Raw genomic sequence first — 27,549 nt, 5'->3', positions numbered from 1 at the left:
CTCCAGAGATCTATCATACCTAATTTTTCTAATATCCTATTTACCTCTTTAATTTCTTTCTTATTTGCTTTGTGATATGATTTATCTAAGTCTGAGAGTGCAAGATTGAGATCTCCCACTATTATAGTTTTGTGGTCTATTTCTTCTTGTAACTCTCTTAACTTCTTTAGGAAGTTAGATGCTATACCACTTGGTGCATATATGTTTAATACTGACATTGTTTCATTGTCTATAGTACCCTTTAGCAAGATATAGTTTCCTTCCTTATCTCTTTTAATTAGATCAATTTTTGCTTTTGCTTGATCTGACATAAGGATGGCTACCCCTGCTTTTTTGACTTCACCTGAAGCATAATAGATTCTGCTCCAGCCTTTTACCTTTACTCTGTATGTATCTCTCTGTTTTAAATGTGTTTCCTATAAATAACATATTGTAGGGTTCTGACTTTTGATCCAGTATGCTATCCACCTCCTCTTTATGGGAGAGTTCATTCCATTCACATTTATGGTTAAAATGACTAATTCTGTATTTCCTGCCATCCTAATATCCCCAGATTATACTTTTCTTTTTCTTGCCTTCCTTCCCTAGTATTAAACTTATTGGTCCCACTTGCATCACACAGTTCTCCCTCTTTAGTATCTCTCCCTCCTCCCTTTGAATCCTTTCTCCTTTCTTGTACCCTTCCCTTATTATGCTTTTTCCTTTTCCCTTTTCCTCTCCTACTTTTTAATGAAGTGAGAGAAGATTCTCTGTAAAACAAATATGTCAATTATTTCCTCTTTGAACCAACTCTGATGAGAGTAGGATTTACGCAATGTTCCTCCCCCTCTCTAAGTTTCCTCAGATATGATAGGTTTCCTTTGCCTCATCATAGGATGGAGTTTTCCTCTTTTTATCTGCCCCTTTTCCTTTTTCTGATACTATGCCCTTTCCATTTCTACTTCCCTTTTTTTATGTTATATCAGTAAAACCTAATTATACATGTGGTTTTTATGTATATCCACAACAGAAATAGTCATGATTTGCTTCTTTTATGAGTTTTTTATAGTATTATCTTAAACATTAGTATCCAATATCCATTTTGAACTTATTATGGAATATGGTATAAACTGTTGGTCTAAGTTTAATGACAATTTAATTTTGGAGAGAATAGCCAAGCTTGTCCAATGAGTGACCTAGGGTCAATGAAACAATTGTAAACACAAGTTTTGTAAACAATTCCAAAATGGGAAATGACATATCTTTTGTTCTATATCTACATGTAGATATTGATAGATATATAGAGAAGAAAAATACCTCCTACCCAACTTTCACCTGTGGTCCAAGAAGCAATAGCAGTGGTTATGCTTTAGTAAACTGTTTTGGCAGACATGCTAAATGTGTGTGTGTATGCATATATAGTGTAATATGTATATATATTGTGTTATACACACACATATATAATGGTGAGTCTAAAGTTAGTAGAAAACAACAGGTAGATCATATAATCATACACTCTCTGAAGAGATTAGAAAAGGGATCGAGCGATGATCGCTAAGACATACTCTATTCCCTTTATAAGATTCACAATAAAAATCTAACTAAAGATCTCTGTTGATGATAAATCCTCAACAGTCTCCCCTCTCCCCCAACTCTATCATGTCAATAAAAATGGCTAGCTTTTTGGCATGTCATAAACTCCTTTAGCCACCTGGAAAAGTGTATGGATACTTTTTTAGGATGTTTTTTAATGTACAAAATAAAATAATCAACATTATAATAGAAACATTATGTTGAAATATTATCAATTAAAAAAATTAATAGCCTTCAAGTTAGTAATGCCAGTCTTTAAGAAAGCAAAGTCCTTTCTTACCAGTTTCTTAAATTATGAAGTTTTCATTTATCGGTCCTATTTCTTCTGCCCTATGTATGGAGAATATCTTTGCCAACTTGATGAATATGAAATAAATTGTTTTGATTTTGCATTTTACTTATTGTTAATAATTTGTAGCTTTATTTTCAATGGTTGCTAATATTTTTCAATTCTTCTTTTGATATACTTTGGCCATTTATCTTTTAGGAAGTGCCTTTTGGCTTGATGTATTTCTGTTACTTATTTAAGTATCTTAGATATCAAAGCCTTATGGATTTAAAGTTATCTTCCCCTCAGTTGGCTGCTTGTCTTATTGTCCTAGATACATTAATTTTGTTTATATAAAACTTTTCACCTTATGTAATAAAAATGAACTATTTAATCTTTTATCTCAGTCCCCTCTTTTCAAAATTTCATCTTCCTATCCATAGCTATAAGAGATATATTATCTGCTTCTCTTATAAATTTTTGTAGGGTATGATCTCTAATATTCAAATCATATATCTATTTCAAATTTATTTCAATATATGGAGTAAAATGATAGTCTATACTTAATTTTTGCCAGACTGATTTCCAGTTTTCCCAGCATTTCTTACCAAATAAGGAATTTTTATTGTTATGCATGTAGCTTTATTGAATATTATCTTATAGAATTCCTTTATTTATGATTCTCTTTTTATAAGTCTATTCTGTTGATTTACATTTCTATTTTTAACAAATACCAAATGATTTTGGTGATTGCTTGTTATGGGCCAGAACTTGAAACAAGGTGTTAAGTCACTAGAGTTGATAGAAACAATGCTTATGCAATTGGTTCACACATTGGAGTTCACATCTTTGGAGAGTATATATAAGCTAGGAACCTCAACTAGGATTGACTTCGCAAGATTCACAAGTCCAGGAGATTCACAAATCAGAGAGGAGTCCAAGAGATTCACAAGTCAGGAAGGACAAGCCCACTAACTCACAACCCCACTCTGGAAGGAAGCCTCAATTCATTCCATATATATCACCTTTTTGTGGGCTGGAGGTTTGGGATTTGGAGAGAGTGAGAGGCTGAAGCTGACAGAGGTAAAAGACTAGCAGCAAGAGTTCTTGGAACCAGGGAGAGAGATAGGCCTCTAAGAAAACTAACTGGGCTATTTTGAAGAAGACACTAAAAGAGTTGGATTTTAACTCCTGGCTACATTTGAGGTGATTATTACACTGAACTGAAACAAAGATTGCCCCTAGTAGCTCCCCAAGAAACCTGCTCAGAGAGAACAATTATATTTTAGAGAAGAGAACATTACATTTTGGCACCCAACATGGGCAGACACGATCCTGATTCAGTGGAAAAGTCTCTTTGATCCAGAAAACAGGGTGAGTACAACCTTAAATTTTGTTAAAGAGCTAAAGTAGAATTTCAGCTGAAATGGGACAGATATTTAGAAAACAGCCTTCTCTTCAAGGAAAATGTTTAGAGAGCATTGTCAGGGTTATGAAAAGCCAAGGTTTGATTATAATTTGGGAGCACATCACTGAACTTTTAGAAACTGTACAATACATATCTTTTTGGTTCTCTATGGAAAAAGAATTAAATCTAAATGAGTAGAAATTAGTAGGAGAAGAACTTTGTCAATTCTACAATAAAAATGGACTTGTCCCAATTTCCAAAGACACACTTAATACATATAATTTAATACAACTGGCTTTAGGAAATTATATGTGTTAGAATAAGGAAAAAGAAGAAAGAGCAAAAGAGGCAGTTACTGACTAAACTAGGTGAAAAGGATGAAGAATCAGATAAAAATTCACAGCAGGAGAAATTAAATCATTCCTCATTTCATGACCCTCCCACCCTCAATTAATCCTTCAGGAGTAGAGGGAGAAGGAGGAGGGGAAGGAGCAGTAATGCAATCAGAACCACCTATTAAGCAGCCTGTGACAAGATTAGAAAAGGTATTAGTTAAAGCAAAAAATGAAGGACAGATGTATCTGATTTTATAAATGCATACCCTGTGATTGAAGAGATTGACTCTTCAGGTCAAAAAAGGAGAAGATAACTCCTTTTTATCTGGAAAAAATTAAGAATTTGAAAAAGGGTTGCACTCTTTATGGGGCTACATCATCTTATGTTAAAATGTTACTAGATAGTTTGGCTTATGAAATCTTAACCCGGAGTGATTGGAAAGCCATAGTAAGGACATGTTTAAAACCTGGACAAAACTTGTTGTGGCTTTTGGAGTATCATGAATTATATACGATTCAAGGCAGACACAATAGGCAAATAGGAGTTAATGTACAAATCACTTTTGACTAACTAGCTGGTGAAGGTCAGTATGGAGAGAATTCAGAACAGATTAATTACCCCACAACAGTTTATGAGCAGATCATAACTGTGGCTATAAAAGCTTGGGGTTCCCTTCCAGGAAAAGATAGAGGGGAAGCCTTCACAAAAATAGAGCAAGGTCCCAATGACCCTTTTGTGAATTTTGTGGGATGTTTGCAAATAGGTGTAACAAAAACCATTGGAGAAAATGCAGCTATAGAAATAATGACCAGACATTTAGCTAAAGAAAATGCTAATGAGATTTGCAATAGAATTATATGGGGACTACACAAAGATGCTCCTTTAGAGGAGATCATAAGATGCTGTGCCACAGTGGGCACAAGTGCTTATAATACCCAAACTATGATGAACATGGGAAGACAAGGTCCCTTTTGGCAAGGGACTTCTAGAGAGAGTCATCAATGTTTTTAGTGTGGAAAAATAGGACATCTGAGAGCTCAATGTAGATATAAAGATAGAGTGAGAGGACAGGGTGAGAAAAGAAAATCCAAAATCCCACGTCCCAAATGCAACTGAGGCTTCCACTGGGCCTCAGAATGTAGATCCAGGGAAATGAGAGGCAGAGCTCAGCCCCAAGATATCATACAAAAGACAGATGGGGCATGATAGTAGCTGAGTTTATACACAGAGAGTCTTTAGAAGGTCAAACTCTGATGTGCTCAATCAGCCTAAAAGTAATCACATGAAAGAAAGGGATTACATGATCAACCAGAAGAAAAGCAATCAGACAGCAGAAAAGGATTATAATTGGGGAGAATACAGGCTTTTTAAACCAACAGGGCAGTGTCCAATGCAAACAGCTCCAATGTAATTGCCAGATGATGATGAGAAATCCCAAAAGTGGTAAATAGAAGGGAATTAGATAACTTAACTGCTTGGGAGAGAGGATTTGCTTGAATTCCTACAGATGGAGAAGGAAACAGATGGGTGGCAATGAGTATTTGAAGAGAGACAGAAAAGGAGAAAAATCTCAAAACAAAGAAGAAGATCTAAGAAACATCTGACACTGAAAGAGCATGGCTGATTCTCCAGTTGATAAATGGTCAAAGGATATGAACAGACAATTTTCAGAGGATGAAATTGAAACTATTTCCACTCATATGAAAGAGTGTTCCAAATCACTATTGATCAGAGAAATGCAAATTAAGACAACTCTAAGATACCACTACATACCTGTCAGATTGGCTAAGATGCCAGGAAAAAATAATGATGAATGTTGGAAGGGATGCAGGAAAACTAGGACACACTGATGCATTGTTGGTGAAATTGTGAACACATCCAGCCATTCTAGAGACCAATTTGGAACTATGCTCAAAAAGTTATCAAACTGTGCATACCCTTTGATCCAGCAGTATTTCTACTGGGCTTATACCCCAAAGAGATACTAATGAAGGAAAGGGACCTGTATGTGCCAAAATGTTTGTGGCAGCCCTGTATGTAGTGGCTAGAAACTGGAAAATGAATGGATGCCAATCAATTGGAGAATGGTTGGGTAAATTGTGGTATATGAATGTTATGGAATATTATTGTTCTGTAAGAAATGACCAGCAGGATGAATACAGAGAGGCTTGGAGAGACCTACATGGACTGATGCTAAGTGAGATGAGCAGAACCAGGAGATCATTATACACTTCGACAACAATATTGTATGAGGATGTATTCTGATGGAAGTGGATTTCTATGACAAAGAGACCTAACTGAGTTTCAATGGATAAATGATGGACAGAAACAGCTACACCCAGAGAAAGAACACTGGGAAACAAATGTGAACTATTTGCATTTTTGATTTTCTTCCCAGGTTATTTATACTTTCTGAATCCAATTCTCCCTCTGCAACAAGAGAACTGTTCAATTCTGCACACATATATTTGTATCTAGGATATATGGTGACATAATTAACATGTATAGGACTGCTTGCCATCCGAGGGAGAGGGGTGGAGGGAGGGAAGGGAAAAATCAGAACAGAAGTGAGTGCAAGGGATAATGTTGTAAGAAAAATTACCCTGGCATGGGTTCTGTCAATAAAAAAGTTATAAAAAAGAAAGAAAGAAAGAAAGAAAGAAAGAAAGAAAGAAAGAAAGAAAGAAGAAAGAAAGAAAGAAAGAAAGAAAGAAAGAAAGAAAGAAAGAAAGAAAGAAAGAAAGAAAGAAAGAAAAAGAAAGAAAGAAAGAAAGAAAGAAAGAAAGAAAGAAAGAAAGAAAGAAAGAAAGAAAGAAAGAAAGAAAGAAAGAAAGAAAGAAAGAAAAGAAAAGAAAATAGGGTGGATAGATCACAGCAAAAAAAAAAAAAAAAAAGAGCATGGCTGAAAATAAGACTGTTGCAGGACCTGAAAACCAGCAGGAATCATTGGATTCTCTAACACAAGATGAGACTGTTGCAGGACTTCAAAAATTGCAGGAATTATTGGATTCCTGGTACATGAACTAATGGACAATGAATTCCTTTTGGACTATTTCTAGGACTTATGGACATGTAAAATTTTTTATGTTGATTCACGTTATTTGTTACATCACTTCTAGCCTGTGTTATATTGTTATGTGCTCATGTAATTAGGTGTAATACCTCCCATATTGATGGATTTATGTATACTTGTTTCAAATGAGCCCTTTCAGAAACCCACTAATCTGATTTGATTTCCCATTTCCTTTGGTGTTTTCATCTTCCTTCCTGAGAAGTCGGGGAGGGTGTGACCATCTCCTTTTTATAGTGTTTTCACTTCTTTTTTGAGCAGTTAGGGAAGGTTTGATCACCTTCTTTTTTGCACCCACACGCAGAGATAAAAATGATAAACTATGAATTCAGGCTGAAGCATATTTTTTTCACTTTCTGTTGTGTTCTGCTTTCTAGACCCCCAAGTTGGGGTGAAAAAAATGTACTGTGCTTTCTAGAGCTCCATGCCAGAATGATTAAAATATACCTTGAAAAGTCAGGGAGGTCATAACCACTTATGTTCTAAATCAAAAGAAAGCTGAAGATGTTATGGGCCAGAACTTGAAACAAGATGTTAAGTCACTAGAGTTGATAGAAACAATGCTTATGTAATTGATTCACACATTGGAGTTCATACCTTTGGAGAATGTATATAAGCTAGGAACCTCAACTAGGATTGACTTCGGGAGATTCACAAGTCCGGAAGATTCACAAGTCAGAGAGGAGTTCAGGAGATTCACAAGGCAGGAAGGACAAGCCCACTAACCCACAACCCCACTCTGGGAGGAAGCCTCAATTCATTCCATATATATTACCTTTGTGTGGGCTGGAGGTTTGGGATTTGGAGAGAGCGAGAGGCTGAAGCTGGCAGAGGCAAAAGACTAGCAGCAAGAGCTCTTGGAACCAGGGAGAGAGATAGGCTTCTAAGAAAACTAACTGGGCTATTTTGAAGGAGACATTAAAGGATTTGGATTTTAACTCCTGCCTGTATTTGAGGTGATAATTACACTGAACTGAAATGAAGGCTGCCCCCAGAAGCTCCCCAAGAAACCTGCTCATGGAGAACAATTATATTTTAGAAAAGAGAACATTACAATTGCTGTTTTATCATAAAATTTAGGGTCAATAGGTACTATTTCTTCTTTGGTGTTAGTATACTTACAAGGTGCTAAGTAAGTGGAATTGAGGAGACAGTGGTTAAATCTAGTTTAGCATTGATTTAATCCTACAACAAATAATGGTTTGCTAGTGATATAATGATTGGTGTATACTTAGTGTGGGATATATAAGCTAGAAGCTCTCAGGGCCAGAAAGGACAAGTGCACTAGAAGCTCTCAGAGGGTGAGGCAGATTCATTCCCCCTTTGTGGTGGCTGGAGGCTGAAGTACAAATGTTTGGATTTGGCGACATTCAGAGGGAGCTAGAGGCAGAAACAGGCAGAGGCAAAGGACTAGTGGCAGGAGCTCTCACAACCAAGGAGAGAGATAAGCCTCTAAGAAAGTTCACAGGGTCCCAGAAAAAGAGAAAAGACTTTGAAGGAGACAATAAAGGATTTTGGACTTTAACTCTTGGTTGCATTTGGAGTGATTACTGAACTGAAATTAAAGCTGCCTCCAGAAGCCCCCCAAGAAACCTGCTCCCAGAAAACATTATATTTTAGAGAAGACTATTATACTTTGGTCCTACTTTCCTGGGATTTTTTCTTCTTAGGTCTTTTGTTCTTTTAATATTTTTTTGTTATTATTATTTTAGCTCTGTACAGTACACTTTTTGTAGTATAATTGACATTGGTTTCATTATCATTTTTATTAGATTGGCCTGCCCCAACCATGATCACTGAATATTCTTATGGCTCTTTAAGTTCTTCATTTCTTTAAGGAACACTTTGTAACTGAATCTATATAAATTGAATATTTTTTGAAGTGCTCGATTGTTGAAAGAATAAGACTATAGCTACAATGTGCTTTAATAAATGTGTTTCTGATAGTGTTTCTGAAATGTGTTTCTTAAAAATGAAAAAAAAAATCTTAAAATATATAGGGGAGATTGAATTCCATTTGAAATATACTGAGGGAATTTGATATTTAAAATGAAACCTATGGCAAATAACTTTTTAAAGTGAAAAATGTTATTGTAAAGTAAATAATTACAATAGGAGATAGTGTAAGATGGCGGAAAGAAAATAACAACACACAACATTTATACATTAACATATGCAAGGTGCTTTATGCACATTTTATTATCTTATGCATATTTTATTATGTAGCAAAATTAAAAAGATACCATAATTACTCTCTTTTTACAGTTGAAGAAAGTGAAACAGAGAGGTTAAGTGATTTGCTACTCAGTTTCTGTGAGAGGATTTGAACTTAGAGTTCACCTCTCTACAAGGTCAGTAATCTATTCAATGAAATACTAAATTGCCTAGAAAGCATATTGGATTTAGAATCAGAAGACCTATGTTACCATGGACTAGCTGTGTGACTTTGGTCAAGGCACTTAATCTTTGTGCAGCCTCAATATTCCAAAATACAAAATCAGGGATTAGATAATTTATAAGGTACTTTTTATTTATCCCTCACTTGTATTTTATGTGAATATGGATGTTCATATTTAGGATTTTCTGACAGAGATAGTGACAAAGGGAAAGATAGTTCTCTTTCATGGTAATACGAAAGATTAATTAAAATCCATAGACGCTTAGGGTTTGCATGCTGGCATACTTAAAAATATTCAAAGTTATATTAAGATCAACTAGTCATTTTTGAGTAGCCTGTCTTAAAGTGATACTGAAGAATTTGATGTCTATCTTTGACAAAAGAGATAAGAAATGTTGAGTTTTAGTTTAGAAGAAAATTATATGTATGAATAATAAAAAATACATGGAAGACAATATGATGTTGGGCCAAAAGCAACTTGAACAAAAGTCAGTGCTATTGGGCAATGTTAATAACTTTTAATAAGTGATAGCTCTAATATTTTGCCAAAATGAAAGGAATTTATATCTTAAAACTTGTGTGATTGAAACACTGAGTCTTAATAAAGAATTTCTTGTCCTTATTCTGTGTCCAAATGACAAAAATATCACACCTTTGAATGTTATAAAAATTAACTGAAATTATGGCAGAGCTACTACCAGAAATGCTAACCATGCAGTCTTTCTATTGTAGAAAAACATCATAATATAGTAGTTCTTTCCACTCCATGGTTCCAGTCTCATCAGGCAGGTCTATTCAGCAGTAGCCTTTCAGCATCCTAGTATGTCTTTCTTCCCAACTTAAATGGGAGAGTGGTCTGAATTGTCTGGTAGAAAAAAAAAATTTAGAGATAGTCAAATATTTATTTCAATGCTTCCAAAGAACAAGGATTTCATATATATTAATAACCCTCAATTGTAACAAACCTCAATCCCTGCATAATCTCAATGCACAGACAGACAGACAGACATCCACACACACACACACATCCACACACACACAAACACATGTATATTTTAGCTATTGGTCTTCATGAGTTGCTTTAACCAAAAATATTCATCACCTAATTTCCAAACTTCTGTTTGATAAGCTCTAAAAACTTAAGAAGATAATGAGATAGAAGATACTTTCTGCAGTCACTCATCATGGTTCTACTCTTTAACTATCTCATCCCCAGATGAAGTTTAGATTTCACTGTTGGCTATTCTCTCCTTCTCTCCTCCCCTCTCATTGTCTGTCTGTCTGTCTGTATGTATTTATCTGTCTCCCTCTGTGTGTTTCTATGTCTCTCTGTCTCTGTTTCTCTTTCAATTGGGATCAAGGGTTAATTTGTTTTTTCTACTTGCCAACCATGTAATATAGCTCTAAACTCATTACCCTATTTATGATAGATAAAAAATATTTATACTATTAACTGATTTTAAAACTTCCAAGTATTATCTGAATGAAATGCAACTATCATTATTGGCTAGAATAGTCTTCAAATGATAAAGCCCCAGTTGGTTCATACCTAGACCTATATTCAAAGTCTTTTAATACAGCAACAAGCATTTATTACATGACTAATATGTATCAGGTATTGTGTTTTCCAGTTAGAAAAACTAGCTATAGTTTATTCTTCTTTGATATAGCCTCAGACTACCCAGGGTTAGTTCTGTGCCACAATAAAGCAGCAGAAGACTTTAGGGAAGAAGTATTTTTTAAAATAACAATTTAAAGGTAGTATTGTCATGGTAAAATGATAGTTTAGCTCCATGTCTTTAAGTGATAATTGCGTTTTTTTATTTAAAAAAATAAATGATCAAAGCACTTTCTATAAAATAGAAAATGCAGCTCAGCCCAATTAAATCCCCAATGCATATAAAGAATGTAACGGAGGTTAAAAAATAAACTTACTTCTTTTTCCCCCTCAGACTATTGAAAGTTTATTCAGCTGTTTCTCATGTCTTTAATTTCTCTTTTTTCCAGTCATCTGCTTTAATTTTTATATGTAACAAAAATAGACTGAACCTGTACACACCAATTGGGTAAAATAATTATTTTACCTTCTTGTCGATTGAATACAAAGAAAAATTAAGATGTGAATTTAATAACAATATCAGGAATATTCATTCTCTCCTTCCTGCCAAAAGTGGTTTAGATTTCCATTTGCTGATTTTCTTTACCTATTTTAAATATATATATTGCAAACACCAGTTAAGGAGTATTGTTAATGTGTTTTAAGAAACACATGAAACATGGAAGTTGTAGGAGATGCCTAATATTTTATGGATGATATTGATTTTCCTTATTCTACTATATGAAAGACAAAGATATTTTTCTAATAACTTTTGCCAAAATAAGTTTTATCAATATCTTTGATTTTTACAGCAATCTATTTCCTCTTCCACTCATTCCTTATGTCCTTTTTGAGAGCCATCCCTAAAAATAAAGGGAAAAAAATCAACAAAGCTAGCCATCACATCAAAAATGTCTATATTTTATGCAGTGTTCCACAATCATGGTCTCCTACCTCAGCCAAGAAGTGGGGGTTGTATTTTCTTACAAAACTTCTTTGGATTTATCGTTATAATTTCACAACATTCACTTTCCATTGTTTTATTATTATTTTTTCCATTTATTTTATAGTAGTCATGAATGTTATTTTTCTATTTTTAAATATTTTATCAGTTTAAGTAAGTGTGTTTTGCCTCTCTATGTTCATTGTATTTATTATTTTGTATACTACAATAGTATTGCATTACATATACTTTTCACAATATTTTGTTTCTAAGTTCCTAAGTGATAGGCATCTATTCTGCTTCCTTTCCCCCCAATAACCAAAAGTGCTATTATGAATATTTTTAAATGCTCTAGGTTAATCATTCTCTTTATTTAATTCCTTTAAAAATTACTGATCAACACTGATATTTTATTTTATTATTTGACATTCCTTGATAATTGTACTTATTTACTGTTACTTTTTTGTGTATTTTGTTGATGATTGCATTTTTTTTTGTCATTGAATAATACTCATTTTGTCGTTGAATAAATACTCATTTGGGTAGATGATAGAGGAACAAGAATGACTTACACATCTTCCTTTTATTGAATGAATATTTTTTACTGTGGTAATTTAGCTCAAGTTTTATCGGGTTGTACCCAGAGTTATTGTTGTTGTTGTTATTGTTGTTGTCATAGAAAAAGTGAAACATGATAGAAGTTTGGCCTCTAAGACAGGAAGATCTGGGTTTAAGTCATATGTCTGTTATTGAATGGCTGCATGACCAAGATCTTTTAGATCTTTCAGAGCTCTAAGCAATTTTTTAAGCATATAATTAGCAAAGAAGGTAGTGCCCTGCCTTGGTCAAGGGATTTTTCTCACATAGGAGTTTTCTATACCATTTAAGTGATTGGCACATTCTTGATTTTACCATTCTCTTCCCTTTTAGACACTGTGGTGGATGTGAAATAATCATGCAATTATGATTTAATTTCCTCTATATTTATAGATGTTTTCCCTGGATGCTGGCAGATAAGTTGATTATAGTTAGAATTGCTAAGTTTAAACACTATAAGATTTGGAATTGGAAGTACAGTTTCCCCGCCTTGCTCCTGGGTTATTTGTTGACTTTGCTCATTTGTTACCTTGGTTTCTGTTTCAGAAGTTCTGAAGTTTCCTCATATTACTTATTGAATTATGGCATTTTAAAATTTTTTTGTCATATTCTTTGGGAATACTCCTGATTTTTAGGTTGTCTCTGAAATTTTGTTTTCAAAATTAATGCCCTTGGATTGTATAGACATGTGTTCTTTTAATATTATATCTTTTTTGATCAACTCTGATGGACATGGCTCTTTTCAACAATGGGGTGATTCAGGCCAATTCTAATAAATTTGTGAGGGAGAGAGCTATCTGCACTGAGAAAGAAGAATGTGGGAAGTGAATATGGATCACAACATAGTGTTTCTATCGTTTGTGTTATTGTTTGCTTGCTTTTTGTTTTCTTTTTCATTTTTTCCTTTTTTATCTGATTTTTTCTTGTGCAGCATGATAATTGTGTAAATATATAGAGAAGAATTGTTCATGTTTAACATATATTGGATTATTTGCTGTCTAAGGGAGGGGATGGGAAAAGGGAGGGAGAAAATATTTGGAACACAAGATTTTTCAAGGGGGAATGTTGAAAACTATCTATGCATATATTTTGAAAATAAAAAGCTAAAATAAAATAAAAGTTTGTGCCAGTCTTAACAAAACCCATTATGTCTTTTTGCATCTATCTTCTACTAAATGTTTCTCCATTTCAGTAATTCTAAATTAAAAAAAAAAAATCTGTTATTCTCACTAATTGAAGAAACTCTCTATCATGAAAGCTAATCTGCTATTCAAATTTTTATTTCTGGCTTAATAGTTATACATTCTAAAATATAATAATTGTTGAAAGCTATCTATGCATATAGTTTGAAAACAAAAAGCTTTAAAAAAATGAATGTGGAAGCAAAAAGTATATTTATTCCTACTTCCTTCTCTTATGAATTCCATTTATCTTTTAAACCATTTGTGTTTACTTATTGTTGTTACATTAAGCATTGATTCACTTTTCTTTGCTTATTAATATTTAAGAGAATTTTGTAATTATACCAAGGCCTAAGGAGTTATCTTTTTTCTAAGTTTTAAGATCTATTTTGTTCACTTATGTGCCTGTGTTCTATTTTTACTGAATTTTATTTTTCTTGCCTTTATTTTTTAGCCTTCCTTTTTAGCCTTCCTTACTTAAATTTTCTCATTGTTCATTTTTTGACTCTTACCTTTTTGCATGTGAGTACATCCTAAAAGGCTGGGCTACTTCAAAGCTCTTTTCCTTTCTCTTCCTTAGTTGAATCAATATTTGTGACCTTTTGTACTGTGCTATTGGGAATGGAAGATGTTTTAGATAGACTGCCAACTTGTCATAAGGTTTCTAATCCTTGAACTACTATGGGCAAAAAATATCATACTTTCCCCCAAACCTAAACAACAACATTACTGGATTTAATCAGTGTCTACTGATCATTGCTAGTGGGAAGTGTCATGGGTAAGAAATACTGGTAGTCAGAAATGCAGATTAAGATAACTCTGAGATACCACCACACACCTATCAGATTGGCTAAGATGACAGGAAAAAATAATGATGAATGTTGGAGGGGATGTGGGAAAACTGGGACACTGATGTCTTGTTGGTGGAGTTGTGAACGAATCCAATCATTCTGGAGCACAATCTGGAATTATGCTCAAAAAGTTATCAAACACTGCATACCCTTTGATCCAGCAGTGATACTACTGGGCTTATACCCCAAAGAGATACTAAAGAAGGGAAAGGGACCTGTATGTGCCAAAATGTTTGTGGCAGCCCTGTTTGTAGTGGCTAGAAACTGGAAAATTAATGGATGCCCATCAATTGGAGAATGGTTGGGTAAATTGTGGTATACAAATGTTATGGAATATTATTGTTCTGTAAGAAATGACCAGCAGGATGAATACAGAGAGGCTTGGAGAGACTTACATGAACTGATGCTAAGTGAAATGAGCAGAACCAGGAGATCATTATATACTTCAACAACAATACTGTATGAGGATATATTCTGATGGAAGTGGATTTCTTTGACAAAGAGATCTAACTCAGTTCCAATTGATCAATGATGGACAGAAGCAGCTACACCCAAAGAAAGAACACTGGGAAGTGAATGTAAACTGTTTGCATTTTTGTTTTTCTTCCTGGGTTATTTCTACCTTCTGATTCCAATTCTCCCTGTGCAACAAGAGAACTGTTCGGTTCTGCACACATATATTTTATCTAGGATATAGTGTGACATATTTAACATATATAGGACTGCTTGCCATCTGGGGGAGGGAGTGGAAGGAGGGAGGGGAAAAGTCAGAACAGAAGTGAGTGCAATAGATAATGTAAAAAATTATCCTGGCATGGGTTCTGTCAATAAAAAAGTTATTTAAAAAAAAATACTGGTAGTCTCTGCAGAAGGGGGAACTCTCAATGTTGTTCTCAGACAAAATCCTTAGGTAATCTTTTCTCACTTTGCCTGTTCATGTTACCAGTAACATGTAGGCTGTTGTGGGGAAAATCTTAAATGACCATTTTAAAAGTTAACATTTTCTTAATATTGTTCATAAAGGTTTTACCTATTTTTTTTTTTTACTTTTGGATTCAATTGTAATTGCTCTATGTCTAGTGTGTAATTCTTTTAGTTTTCAATTAGCAATAATCGCGCCTCGGTTAAACCTCATTGGCTACGATACTGCCACTGCGCAAAGCTATGTGTGTAATTCTTTTAAAAAAAATTAAGATGAGAGGAGATGGAGGAAAGTGTCTAGTCTATCATCTTGTTGGCCCAATTACCCTGAAGTCTTCAACAGACTGAGTGATTAGCTACTGTGATGAAATTGATTGAACTACACTGAAATTGATTTTGGATGATTAGCTACTGTGATGAAATGGGTACTTTGACCATGAAGAGAGGAATGGTTTCAATGAGCAAATTCAAGGGATGCCCATGAACTCAGAGTATGCTTAAGACACTCATAGGGAAACAATCATGCTTTTTCATTGATGCTATCTGCCAATTTCTCCACCTGATAGAGTGTTTTGTTGTACAGGCTTCTTTAGTATTTGTTTTCTCTGAACTCCCACAAGAATGGACAGCAGGAAAGGACCAGCTGCTTGGGAGAAAGATCAAACAAGATCATTCCTAGGAACCCTTCCCCAGAGCACAGGTTGGAGGCCAACCACCTGAAGAGGCTGGCAGCCAAGAAACAGTTTTTCCATTGTCCAGTGAATTGTTCCCTAGAGTAGGTTTAGAGGGAAAAGGCCAAGGGCAACAGAAGAATGGCTTAGTAGACAAGGAAAACTCTAGGGTATTGAAGTTGGAAAAAGAAGTTAAGAAGTTAAAGTAAATAATGCTCCTTCATTAGTATTTGTAGTAGTGTCCATTGTTCCAACAGAAATAGAATTTTTGACACTGAGCCTTTCTAGGTAGTCTAATTTTCAGATATCTTACTGTAAATTATGAATGTTTGGCTTAGTTGGTTGGAGGACAGTTCTCATGAAGTCAAAAATATGAGTTCATTTTCTGGACAGGTCAATTAGCTCTTTCCAAAACAAAAAGAAAACTATTTTTATAGTACCATAGTTTTTGCCTCTAATATTCAAAAACTATTTTTCAATTGTGAGTTATTCATTACTAATTAGACCAATTGAAAGAATGTGGAAGGCTTCATATAACAGTACATAAATTAATCAATCAATAAATATTTATTAGGTATCTACTGTGGAGCAGAAACTATTCTGTATGCTTAGGATACAAAGACAAAAAGAAATATTCCTTGCCTTTAAGGAGCTTAGATATATCCATCTCCATTAATTGGGGGTGGGGAGAAAAGGGACTTAGAGAACATTCTATTTGTGTTGAATATGCAATATTTCTTTAGTAAGTAGTATATTTTAATTTTAAATGATACTGCCAGTTCATCAAACAGGGCTTTTTATATCAGATTGCAAAAATTAACCTTTTCTTCACAATTTTTCACCTTATGATTAAAAGAAATTCATATTTTTGGAAGCACGTTAATTTCTATAATATAACAAAATCAAAACAAGTAACCGTAAAGATTCTGAGGCAGTTAGATGGCTCATTGGATAGAGCACTTGAACTGAGTTCAAGTTCAGCCTCAATACTTAATAGCATGCTACTTCATTTCTATTTGCCTTAATCCACTGGAGAAGGAAATGACAAACCATCCCAGTATCTTTGACAAGAAAACCTCATGGAGAGCATCTTCCACAGGGTCATAAAGAGCTGGACATGACTGAATGGTTAAACTACAGAAATTATATAGCCTTAGAAATTATTTAGTTATCTAGGTATCTTAGAAATATTTTAAAGAATGTGATGAAAAATTTAGATGAATTAATTTTCTATTTTCATGAAGAGATTAAAAAGTGTATTACAGAAAGCTATTTTGTAACTTGGATTATTTTTTCATTTCTATTCATTAACTTCAATGACATTTCTTGCTAAGATATTTCTAAGAATTTTTTTTTTTAATTAACACTGAAACATGATTGAGTGTCAACTTTGGACATAAAATTTGGACATAAAAAAACTATTTTATGGCATTAAACACATTTATATATTGATATAATTCCATTAAAAAGAACCAGCGAGTTACTCAGGATGTTACAGGGAGTTGTGCATAAGAATTCACAGCAATAATAATAATAATGTTGACTTTACCTACATTGAGCTTTATCTATATCTATAAGTTATCTATGAGAATTTACAATAAATTGTTCTTCTCATGGCTATGTGACTATGTGAAATATTTTCTTTTTTTTATTATGGCTTTTTATTTACAAGATATATGCATAGTAATTTTTCAGCATTGACAGTTGCAAATCCTTTTGTTCCAACTTTTCCCCTCCTTCCCCTAGATGACAGGTTGACCAATACATGTTAAATATGTTAAAGTATAAGTTAAATACAATATATGTATACATGTCCAAACAGTTATTTTGCTGTATAAAAAAAGTTGGACTTTGAAATAGTGTACAACTAGCCTGTGAAGGAAATCAAAAATGCAGGCAGACAAAAATAGAGGGATTGGGAATTCTATGTAGGGGTTCATAGTCATCTCCCAGAGTTCTTTCGCTGTGAGTAGCTGGTTCAGTTCATTATTGCTCTATTGGAACTGATTTAGTTCATCTCATTGTTGAAGAGGACCAACTCCATCAGAATTGATCATCATATAGTATTGCTGTTGAAGTATATAATGATCTTCTGGTCCTGCTCATTTCACTCAGTGTCAGTTCATGTAAGTCTCTCCAGGCCTTTCTGAAATCATCCTGCTGGTCATTTCTTACAGAACAATAGTATTCCATAATATTCATATACCACAATTTATTCAACCATTCTCCAATTGATGGGCATCCACTCAGTTTCCAGTTTCTGGACACTACAAGGAGGGCTGCCTATGTGAAATATTTTCATTAAATTTCCTTCAGAAACAGAAGATGCATTTATTTTGTTAGAAATAGACATTATAGGGGCAGCTAGGTGATGCAGTGGATAGAGCACTAGCCCTCAAGTCAGGAGGACCTGAATTCAAATGTGAACTCAGACACTTAACACTTCCTGATTGCATGACCCTGGGGCAAGTCAATTAACCCCAATTGCCTAAGAAAGAAAGAAAGAAAGAAAGAGAAAAAGGAAAAGAAAAGAAATATACATTATAGCACAAGAAAACTTAATTTATATGTAAGAGATATTGTAAGCATTACCTAGGATTAAGCTAACCATATGGAGTATTAAATTAACTTCAATATTGCTGGGAAAGGGAGTTACATTTACTGACATGGTCTAGTCTTTTAAAATTGCCACAATCTACTGTTTATTCCCACTTTTTTTTCCTTCTTTATTTCTTCCTTTCTTTCCATTTCCTCCTTTTCTCCCTTCCTTTCATCTTTCCTCTCTTCCTTCCTTCCTTCCCTCTTTCCTTCCTTTTTTCTTCTCTCCTCCTTTCTCTCCTCCCTTCCTTCTTTCCTTCTTTCTTTCCTTCCTTCCTTCTTTCCTACTCATCTTCATATTATTTCCACTCTTCCTGCTACCCATTTTCTAGTTGAAACTTTGATTTGTGAATCCCTTTTACCTCTGGGGAAAAGTATAATTCAGTCACTTATTCAATCTGTTCATTGCAAGTCACTTATTACCTGGTTGAGCTTAGGCAAGTTATCTAATTTTTTCTGGTTTGAATTTTCTTGTTTGAAGCATGAACAATTTGATTAGATAATAGATAAAACTCCTTTTAACCTAAAACCAATGATTCTATGATTTTTAAAATTTTAGATTAGAAATCATAGTAATTATTAAATATTTTTGTATTTGAAGTATTCCATCATCTCTCATTTGATCTTCACATCATAAAATATTGTCTTTAGTGCCACCTAAAAATCCATTATTTATGGGAAGTTTTTTCTCAATCCTCCTTAATTCTAATGTCTTTTTTCTGCTGATTATTTCCATCTTATCTAGTCTATAATTTTATGTGTACATAGTTGTTTGTGTGTTGTCTTCCTAAATATTTTGTGATTCCTTAGGAGCACAGATCTCCTTTTCCCTTTTTCTTTTTGTTAACCCCACTGTTAAACACAGTGCCTGGCTGATAACAGGTGCTTAATGAATGATTATTGACTGCTTGAATGTTGGAATCTTTACAAACTGCTATCTATAGAGTTGATAGATTATTGATCTGATCTTACAAGGAAATGTTTGGGGCCAAAATCTGAAACAAGGTACTAAGGAGAACTAATAGAAACAATGCTTGTGTTCACACCTTTAGAGAGCTCATATAAGCAAGAAGTATTTAAGTACTCATTGGAGTTCACACATTTGGGAGATTTCAGGGTTTAGTATGAGATATCCGAATTCACACCTCCTTTGAAGCTCTTAGGGCCAGAGAGCACTATGGGAAAAAATCCATAATCCCACTCTCTCAAATATAAGAAGTGGACAGAGGCCCAGTCAAGAAAGTTCAGCTGAATTAGATTGAGAGGGGAGCATCAAGTGAGTTCAGCCAGAAGCCCTCTCTAGGAAGAGAGTTATTTCGGAACATTGACTGGGGTTGGAGAGGAGCACTCTGGGAGGAAGCCCACAAGCCCTCTCTCAGAGACGAGACAGATTCACCTTTGTGCTGGTTGGAGGCTGAAGGACAAACCTTTGGATTTGGAAACATTCAGAGGGAGCTCTTGGAACCAAGCAGAGAGATAGGCCTCTCAACTAACCAGGCTATTTTGGAAGGAGAAAATAAGCGTTTGCATTTTTACCAGCTGGCTGCATTTTGGGGTGATTATTACTTTCAACTGAAACTAAGGCTGCCTGCAGAAAACTTCCCCGAGAAACCTGCTCTCTCCCAGAGAGAACTATTATTTTAAAGAACAAAAATACAACACTTGAAGACTAATAAGTCAATTTATGAAAATAAGCAACTAAGAAAAACTTAAGCTGAGAAGATTTAAAGGATATTAAAGCAAATGTCCCCAGTGTCCATTAGCAGAACCAGTAGTTTCACGCAACATCTATCCTCCTTGGTCAATGCCCTTTAATAGCATTTAATTGACTTTTATGTACTCAATAGATGCTAACTTTAAAATCACTGTAAAATGATATAATTCATAAAATAAATCTATGCAAAGTGATTTTATGATTCTCTGAATGTGAATACATATACATATATGTATATTTAAAAGGCCTATTAATAAAGAAGGTGAATTTCAAAAATGAACTTGGTTGTCAGAAACATCAGAGAAATGAATAATACAGAAGACAAAGTATATTACAGAAGTGAAGATTTTATTCACTGGAATTCAATTATTGATATCAAATGTTAACATCAAGCATTGAGTGGATATTCTGCTTAATCAATCAGCAAATATAAATAACTGTTATCAGAATCTTTTCTGCTTGATAAAAGGAGTTGGAGATAAGGAACCCTTTAGATTCCTCAAGTGACAGGGTGTGAAATAAGGATCATTACTGAGGCAAAAGAAAGATACAGGGAAAAAAAAAATCAAAGCTAAACTTAATTATCTTTATTATATGACTTCAGGCTCACCCTCTTTACTTTCAACTGTTTTCAATGCAAATAAATTTACCTGTGGAGTTAGTTTGGTTCTAGGAACATAAGACAGTTTAGTAGAAATATTGCCACTAAGCCATAGCATATAAATCAATGCTTTTCCTCTTATATAAGAAATTCTTTGATTTTTGTCTTTTAGCACAACAGCCTTCTTATGCAGGAGATTCATTCTCAAAATCTATCTAGCAAGATAGCACTATACCTATAGGTCACTCCAAAAGAAAATGAAATTTTTTTGTGTGTGTAAATGAACTACATTGCATCCTGGTTCATCATCAATAGTCCCTACTTTAGTCCTACCACTTGGCTTCAGTGACTCAGGAAGAGAGAGCGAAACTGATGACTTTGTGCAATTCTGCCTTATTTAAATCCAATTCATTGATCAAGGCATCACCCACAATGTCACTGGTCCTCTTCAAAAAAGTGGACAAAAAAGATTGCTATAAGTAATTAACATTAGAAATTATTTTTTAAATGACCAATTGCACAAAACACTGTCTATATGCAGATTTACTTCCTTACATTCACTTACATTTCTTTTACTAAATCTTTATGTTATGTACTTTTGAAACTTTGGCATGGAAGCCTACATATTTGGGAGTATTTTAATTCATTAAACAATACAGTTTTTATTAATTAAGCAATTAAGTGGGTTTTATTAATTTACTAATTTCACACATGCATGCACATACATAGACAGTACAAGGAAGAGATAGATATGAGAGCCATATAGAATAGGGTAGTCTAGAAATAAGGAACCAAAAGAAACTCCAGATCAAAATGAAAAAATAGATGATTGCCAATATAGTAGTCAGGGAAGAAGGGCAGATATAATGCCAGGCATGGTGGGAAAGTGTGGAAAAGTAAACCATGAATCTGAGGAAGACCTTTCTCTCATGGGAAGTATGTTATACTAAAGTAACTTTCCAGGCTGTTATTCAGCCCCACCCTACCTATCAGATGGGTCTCTGATTAAGCCCACCTTACAAAATTGCTTCCCCATTTACTTCTTTCTAGTACATGTCAGTTCTGTGATGGAAAAAAAAAATCCTGTTGAAGAATAAAGAGGAATGCCAATGAATGTGGATACCTGTTAATGAGAATCCCTCCAGGGCTTTTCCATACTGTGCCTTACAGATTTAGATCTACGTGACTGTTATACACCAAGTGTCCCACTTGGACAGACAGTAAAAACTATTGTCAGCATTCTGTTTTGGGGAACCTAGATTTTCCCCTCAATTTAACAAGAGTATAAAGTTCACTGTCTTTGTTATTGTTTGCATTGCTTCCCTCTCAGGCTATACTTTTGAGATGGAGATCTGGGAATGATACCTACCAGCTTATTGGTTGTCTGTGAGAAGATAAATGAAGGAAACCCTACTTGAGAGTGAAACACACACATATGAAGAATGTCTTGTGCAACAGCCCAAATGGGATCCTGTTGTCATTTGACAATTGGAGGGAAACCAGCAGATCTTGTGGTTGCTGGTCAAACTACTCACAAAGTAGTTTTTGTCATTTGCCTGATTGTCTAAGGATTAACTTTTTTGGGGAAGAAAAATCGGGGAGGAGAAAATAAAGGAGGGAGGGAAGAAGATAGGGAAAACAGAAAGGAGAGAGAGAGGAAAAAAGGGAGAGCTGGAGGACTATCTGAAACCCCTGTAAACTCTGTTTAGTGATTGAGCATCATGGTCATTTATATAGCCTTTTGATTTCTGGAAGTTATCTGATTCTATTATAAGGGAGTCCTCTTTTCCTGAGACTCTTTCTGTCTCCTGAGCAGAGATTCATAGTTGAGATAAAAGTGACTTTAACAACCAGTAAGATGAATAGTCCCTTCCATAGCTGCCAAAGTTTCTATGAGAGTATCAGTAATCTAAAATAGCCCCATGAGGCTCCAGACTTTCAAAAGGTGCTGAACTGCTCTCATTCAAACTAATGAAGATGGCCATTCTGATTGGCCAAAATACAAACCCACACCCATAACCTCAGATTGTTGGTGGGTTAACACAAAGGAGACAGCTTGATCTGAAAGTCTTGGAATTTACTCTACTTTAGAAGTCAGAAATAAAAGGGGAATTGACTTTGATTTAGAGATTTTTTTTTCTTCTGCAAAGTTTTTAGTCTTGTATTTAGCAGCAATTAAAATCATAACCAGCTGCCCATTGAGGCTTCCCCTATAATTATTACCTTCCTACATCCAATAATCTTTGGTGTTTTTGCAAGGATCTATACCTTGATGTGGTTTCCAGGATGTTTAAGGGGTGTAACCCAGTGTATTTAGTGACATTTGTAAATTTCATTTTGGGCCTCATTTATTCAATCCAGTTTTCAACACATGTGGTAGAAAAGGGTTTCAACATTGTGCTTTGGACAACATCAACTTTATGAGCTTCTTCTACTTAGCCTAAATTATATCCTCTTGTGTATTCTAGGTCTGACTCTTATTGCAGACCTTATGAGTAAGGCATGCCTTTCCTTAAAAAAAAAAATGTTTTCTTAATACTTTAATTCAGACTTTAAAGACATGCTAGACAAACTGAACAGAAATTCTGAAAAACCTTTTAGATCTCACTATAGTTTTCATTGTTCTGGTTGTGTTCTTCCAAAATATGGGATTTGATGAATAGACAATGCAATTAATTTGGCATTCTCTCATTCAGTCCAAATTATGGTTCTCCTCAGATTTTATTGCAAACACTTTCTTTTGTATCTCATTGTAAGAAGTTTTAGATTAGCAGAAAATATATATAAATAACGTGGAAGATTTTCTCCGTATAATTAACATTTGGGGGGGGGGGCACTCTCTTTTCTACCAATTTGACTCCTTTATTTCCTCTAGATAGTCAAATTCGACTGTTTTCTCAGCGCTCAGCCAGGGCCCAGGCAGCGGGGCCAATCCCAGGACCTCACTAAACCATCCAATCAGTAGTAGCGACAGGCAGTGTGTACAAAGGGCAGAGATTTAATCAATGCAACCTTATGACCCGCACTTACTGGAAATTCTTAGTCATGGGTAATAATTGCAATTCCGGACCCTCATCACGAATGGGGTTCAATGGGTTACCGGCATTTGCTAGCATAGGGTAGGCACACCCTGAGCCAATCAGTGTAGTGTGCATGCAGCCACGGACTACTAGTTGGTGACTACTAACTGATCTTGTTGCTAACATTTTCCTACATATCTATTTTAAAGAATATTAATCTCCCTTTAAAATATTTTTTAAAATGTCAGTTTTGCAAAAATGATTATTATAAAGTAAGCCAATTAACTGAAGTCATCGTGCAACAGAACATCTTTATCTAATAAAACTAGTAAATTGCTCCATGCCTTCCATCCACCAGTCAATATGCATTTATTAATTACTATTGTGTACAAAGATCTGTGCTAGACCTTGGGCATACCAAGACAAAAATGAGATGGCACTTTCCCTTAGAAAGTTTACCTTCTACTGGATGGAAGGAAATTCACGAGATGTAAACGGGTTTATAGGTTAGTCAGTAAAATTTGCCAAATGAATGCAAAGTGATTTTGTGGAGAACTAAACTAGAAAAAACAGGAAAGGCGTCTTGAAGGAAAATTCACTTGAATCTTGAGCATTGATTTCCATTCAACATACCTTTTTAATGAAGGAAAAAAGTGAACTGATCTCATTTGGACTTTTGTCATTGATGCTCTAATACTGAGCATCTCATTCATCAATATCTCTACATCTGAAGTGTTTCTCTGCTTTAGGAGAGAAATTTATCTATTAATCTAACCTTACAGAGATATAAAAATAGAGATAGGGACTAAATTTGGACTTATGATTTTATTGATAGGATGATTGAGTGTCCCAGTTTTCCCACATCCCCGCTAACTGTTATCTTTTTCTGTGATTTTAGCCAATCTGAGAGGTGTGTAGTGGTATCTTAAAGTTGTTCCCTTTTGCAGTTCTCTAATCGATACTGATTCAGAACTTTTTTTTATATGACTAGAAATAGCTTTAATCTTTTTTGTCTGAAAATTGTTCATATCTTTTGATCATTTATTAATTGGAGAATTGTTGAGGTCTAGATTTGGGGTACCTAAATGAAATTAGAATTTAGTTGAGTTCTAGTGGCAGGTTTGGGGTACAGGGAATCAAACAGAGCTCCCCTGCAACCCCCCCTTGGATTGGGCACAAATGGATTGGCTTGGATATAGCGGTAAATGAGGTCTAGTAGCAGCTGGAGTCCCCAATAAAGGAATTTATTGGCCCAAGAGCTAGAATGATAAAAGAGGTTTATTATTAGGTGTGGAAGTAAGGTGATAGGTGAAGGTAGAGATAAGGAGGTTACTGGACAGAGGGTCCAGTGGACAGAGGATCCTACATGGCTAGCATTTTTGGGACCTCGGTAAAGAGGGGGTCCCAGCATGTCCCTTTTATAATGGAAGATTTAGCCTGAGGGGCTTTTGGGTGTAGCCCCAAAGTTGGCTCAGATCTGGGTGGGGCTGGCACAGGCCCGGATCTTCTATTGGAATACAAAGGGACCAGGATTTGAGAGTTAAAGGGTAATTACATTTACTAGGAGGGGGTAGGAATATAGAAAGGAATCTTTCCCACATCATTCCCACCTCAAGCAATTGGTACTTAAATTCATTTAAGAAAAAAGGACATGGAGCAAAGTCTCTTATTGAGGCAGAATTGAAGATTTTTTTCTTTCCAGGATTTTCCAAATTCGGGGGTCCCCTCTTGATCCCTCCTTCAAGCAGTCACTTCCAAAGGCATGTTGGAAAAGGGGCGTCGATCTCTTAAATGCTTCGAGCTGGCAAGGGTCATAGAGATTTGAAGGTTCATGCCAGGAGGTGAGGCGTGAGGTGTAGGGTTTGGGGATGGCAGTAGGGCATCTAAGGGGTGTTTGTCCCAGTCAGTCATTCCCAGTCAGTTGTCCCATGTTCTCCAGGTTGAAGGGCAGTTGAATGTCCAAAGTTTGAAGCCCAGATCTTGGGAGCAGGTTAAAACCAGGGTGTCATCCAGGGTGGAGATGGCCGACAGCAGGAAATGCATCAGGTCCCTTCTGTGGGCTTCCCGTAAGAATGTTGATGGCCCATCTAACTGTCAAAGAGAAGTAGGAGAAAATGCTGGGAGTAAAAGATTATTTGTCTATAGTAAAAAGTGTTAAGTAGCCTAGAATTTAGCCCTTTCACTCTTAATTTCCAGGAAAGCTAATTTCTCCTGGGGTCAGGATAAAAGGGTGTGGACTAAGAAATCAGGGGAAACTGGGGGCCTTGATATCTAGTTAAGATAAGAATGCAGTTTAACTGTGCTGCCTTTCTTTAAAAAAAAAAAAAGAGTTTGTTCCTCAATAAGTAAAGATCCTGAGCCTTCCCTCCCCTCCCCCCCACACACACTTTCCCCACTCTTATGGGAGAGGGGAGTGGAAGGGGTCAGGGGGAGTGTAAAGTATTTCAGCACTGCCAACCCAGCTCACCGGCCCCTGAAGTGTTCGGACTGTCCTGGGATAAAAGGGGAAACAGGGCCAGACCCCAATTCCCTACCGGGGAGCAGGACGCAGGGGGCCAATTCAGCCCCTGTGGTATTCGCTGACGCAGTTTCTCCAGTGTTCCTCCTGCTTGAACTCAGGACAGAGACTGGTTTCTGGGGCACCTACAGGCCTAAGTCTGGGAGAGATTTGTATGAAGAGGCACCTCCGTTCTGAGTGTTCTTTCAGGAGGCAGAAGTTGCCCTGAGAAGAAGAGAACTGAGAGTCTCAAGTTAGAAAGTAAAAGGGAAACCAACCGCTGTTAGCAGCAGAGTGGAAGAAACATTGAGTTTTGGACCTCGGAAAAAAATAGAGGCAGTGGGTGGGTCCTAGGTTTCATTAGGTTGAGTTTTTCAGCTTTAAAAGAAACAAGTGTGCTGGGTGTGTTTTGGCTCGCCGCTTTTGCCCGAGGGCACAAGTGTTAATCAGTCCTAGGATTCAAAAGAAAAAAGCACTTTAGAGGATGGACTAGTCCAGAGAGTTGGTGGGTGGAGAGAGAGATTGGGATTCAACTAATCTATTCAGAGTTCAGGTGTTGAGATTGAGGCATTTTTCTCAAGCCCAGTGTGTCTCTGCACTAAGAGATAGTTTAAAGGAGAATCTCTAGGAATGGGGGTGCGGTGGGGGGGTGGGGAGAGCTAATTCGTTGCAAAACCCAAAAACTTTCCCATTCTATAACGTAACCTTCCTAGACGTCTCTAGAAGGTGTCACAAAGGTCCTCTTCAGAGCCATTGCCAAAAACAGGATTTCGTCCATTGGGCGTCCCCTACTATACAGACGAATCCCCAGAGCGTTGAGCTCCCTAACAGCCTGGCCAATAATGCCGAGAATTTGGACTCTTCCCCATTATAGAAGGAATTATGTTGGGTTTGCCTCAGTGGAAACCTCCTAGGAGGGCTCCATTTCAATAGCTCCTAGCTTAACTCTAGACAGTATGCACATTCTATAGCCCCTGAGCTTCTAGATCCGTAGTGTAGCACAGAGAACAAGTCTAGAGAGCTTGAGTAAAGGACAACAGGAAAGACAGACTTCTTTCCTAAAGGTGTTCACCGAATTGAAGTTGAGTTTTAAATGGCTTCAGTTTCTCCCATTAACTCATTTCTTGCTCAACAAGAAATGAAAGAGAGAAGCCAAAGAACTCAATTTTATTCCCCAGCCATTATTCCAAAGGTCTTTCTTGAAGAGGCAACCTGGCCAGGGTTAGAGCCCAGAAAAGAATCCTTCTATTGTTGGCAGGGACATAGAATGCCAATCCAGAAAAGAATAGAACTGAGTGTGCTAAGA

The 27,549-nt window shown here is 35.7% G+C and overlaps 1 long non-coding RNA gene and 1 pseudogene across 1 annotated transcript; both read right to left on the bottom strand.

Annotated features, from left to right (window-relative positions):
- Positions 1-15,269: 15,269 nt before the first annotated feature.
- Positions 15,270-15,385, bottom strand: LOC127563716 (uncharacterized; annotated as a pseudogene).
- A 9,621-nt stretch (positions 15,386-25,006) lies between these two features.
- LOC127562188 (uncharacterized) lies at positions 25,007-27,061 on the bottom strand. Its single transcript, XR_007953628.1, has 2 exons — positions 26,281-27,061; positions 25,007-25,837 (listed from the first exon to the last, which is right to left on the bottom strand). It is a non-coding gene; the product is annotated as an uncharacterized LOC127562188 (long non-coding RNA).
- Positions 27,062-27,549: the final 488 nt, after the last annotated feature.

The sequence above is a fragment of the Antechinus flavipes genome, chromosome 4, assembly GCF_016432865.1.
Source record: "Antechinus flavipes isolate AdamAnt ecotype Samford, QLD, Australia chromosome 4, AdamAnt_v2, whole genome shotgun sequence".
In the NCBI taxonomy this organism is placed as follows: Eukaryota; Metazoa; Chordata; class Mammalia; order Dasyuromorphia; family Dasyuridae; genus Antechinus; species Antechinus flavipes.
This window is presented reverse-complemented; position numbering and strand designations above follow the sequence as displayed.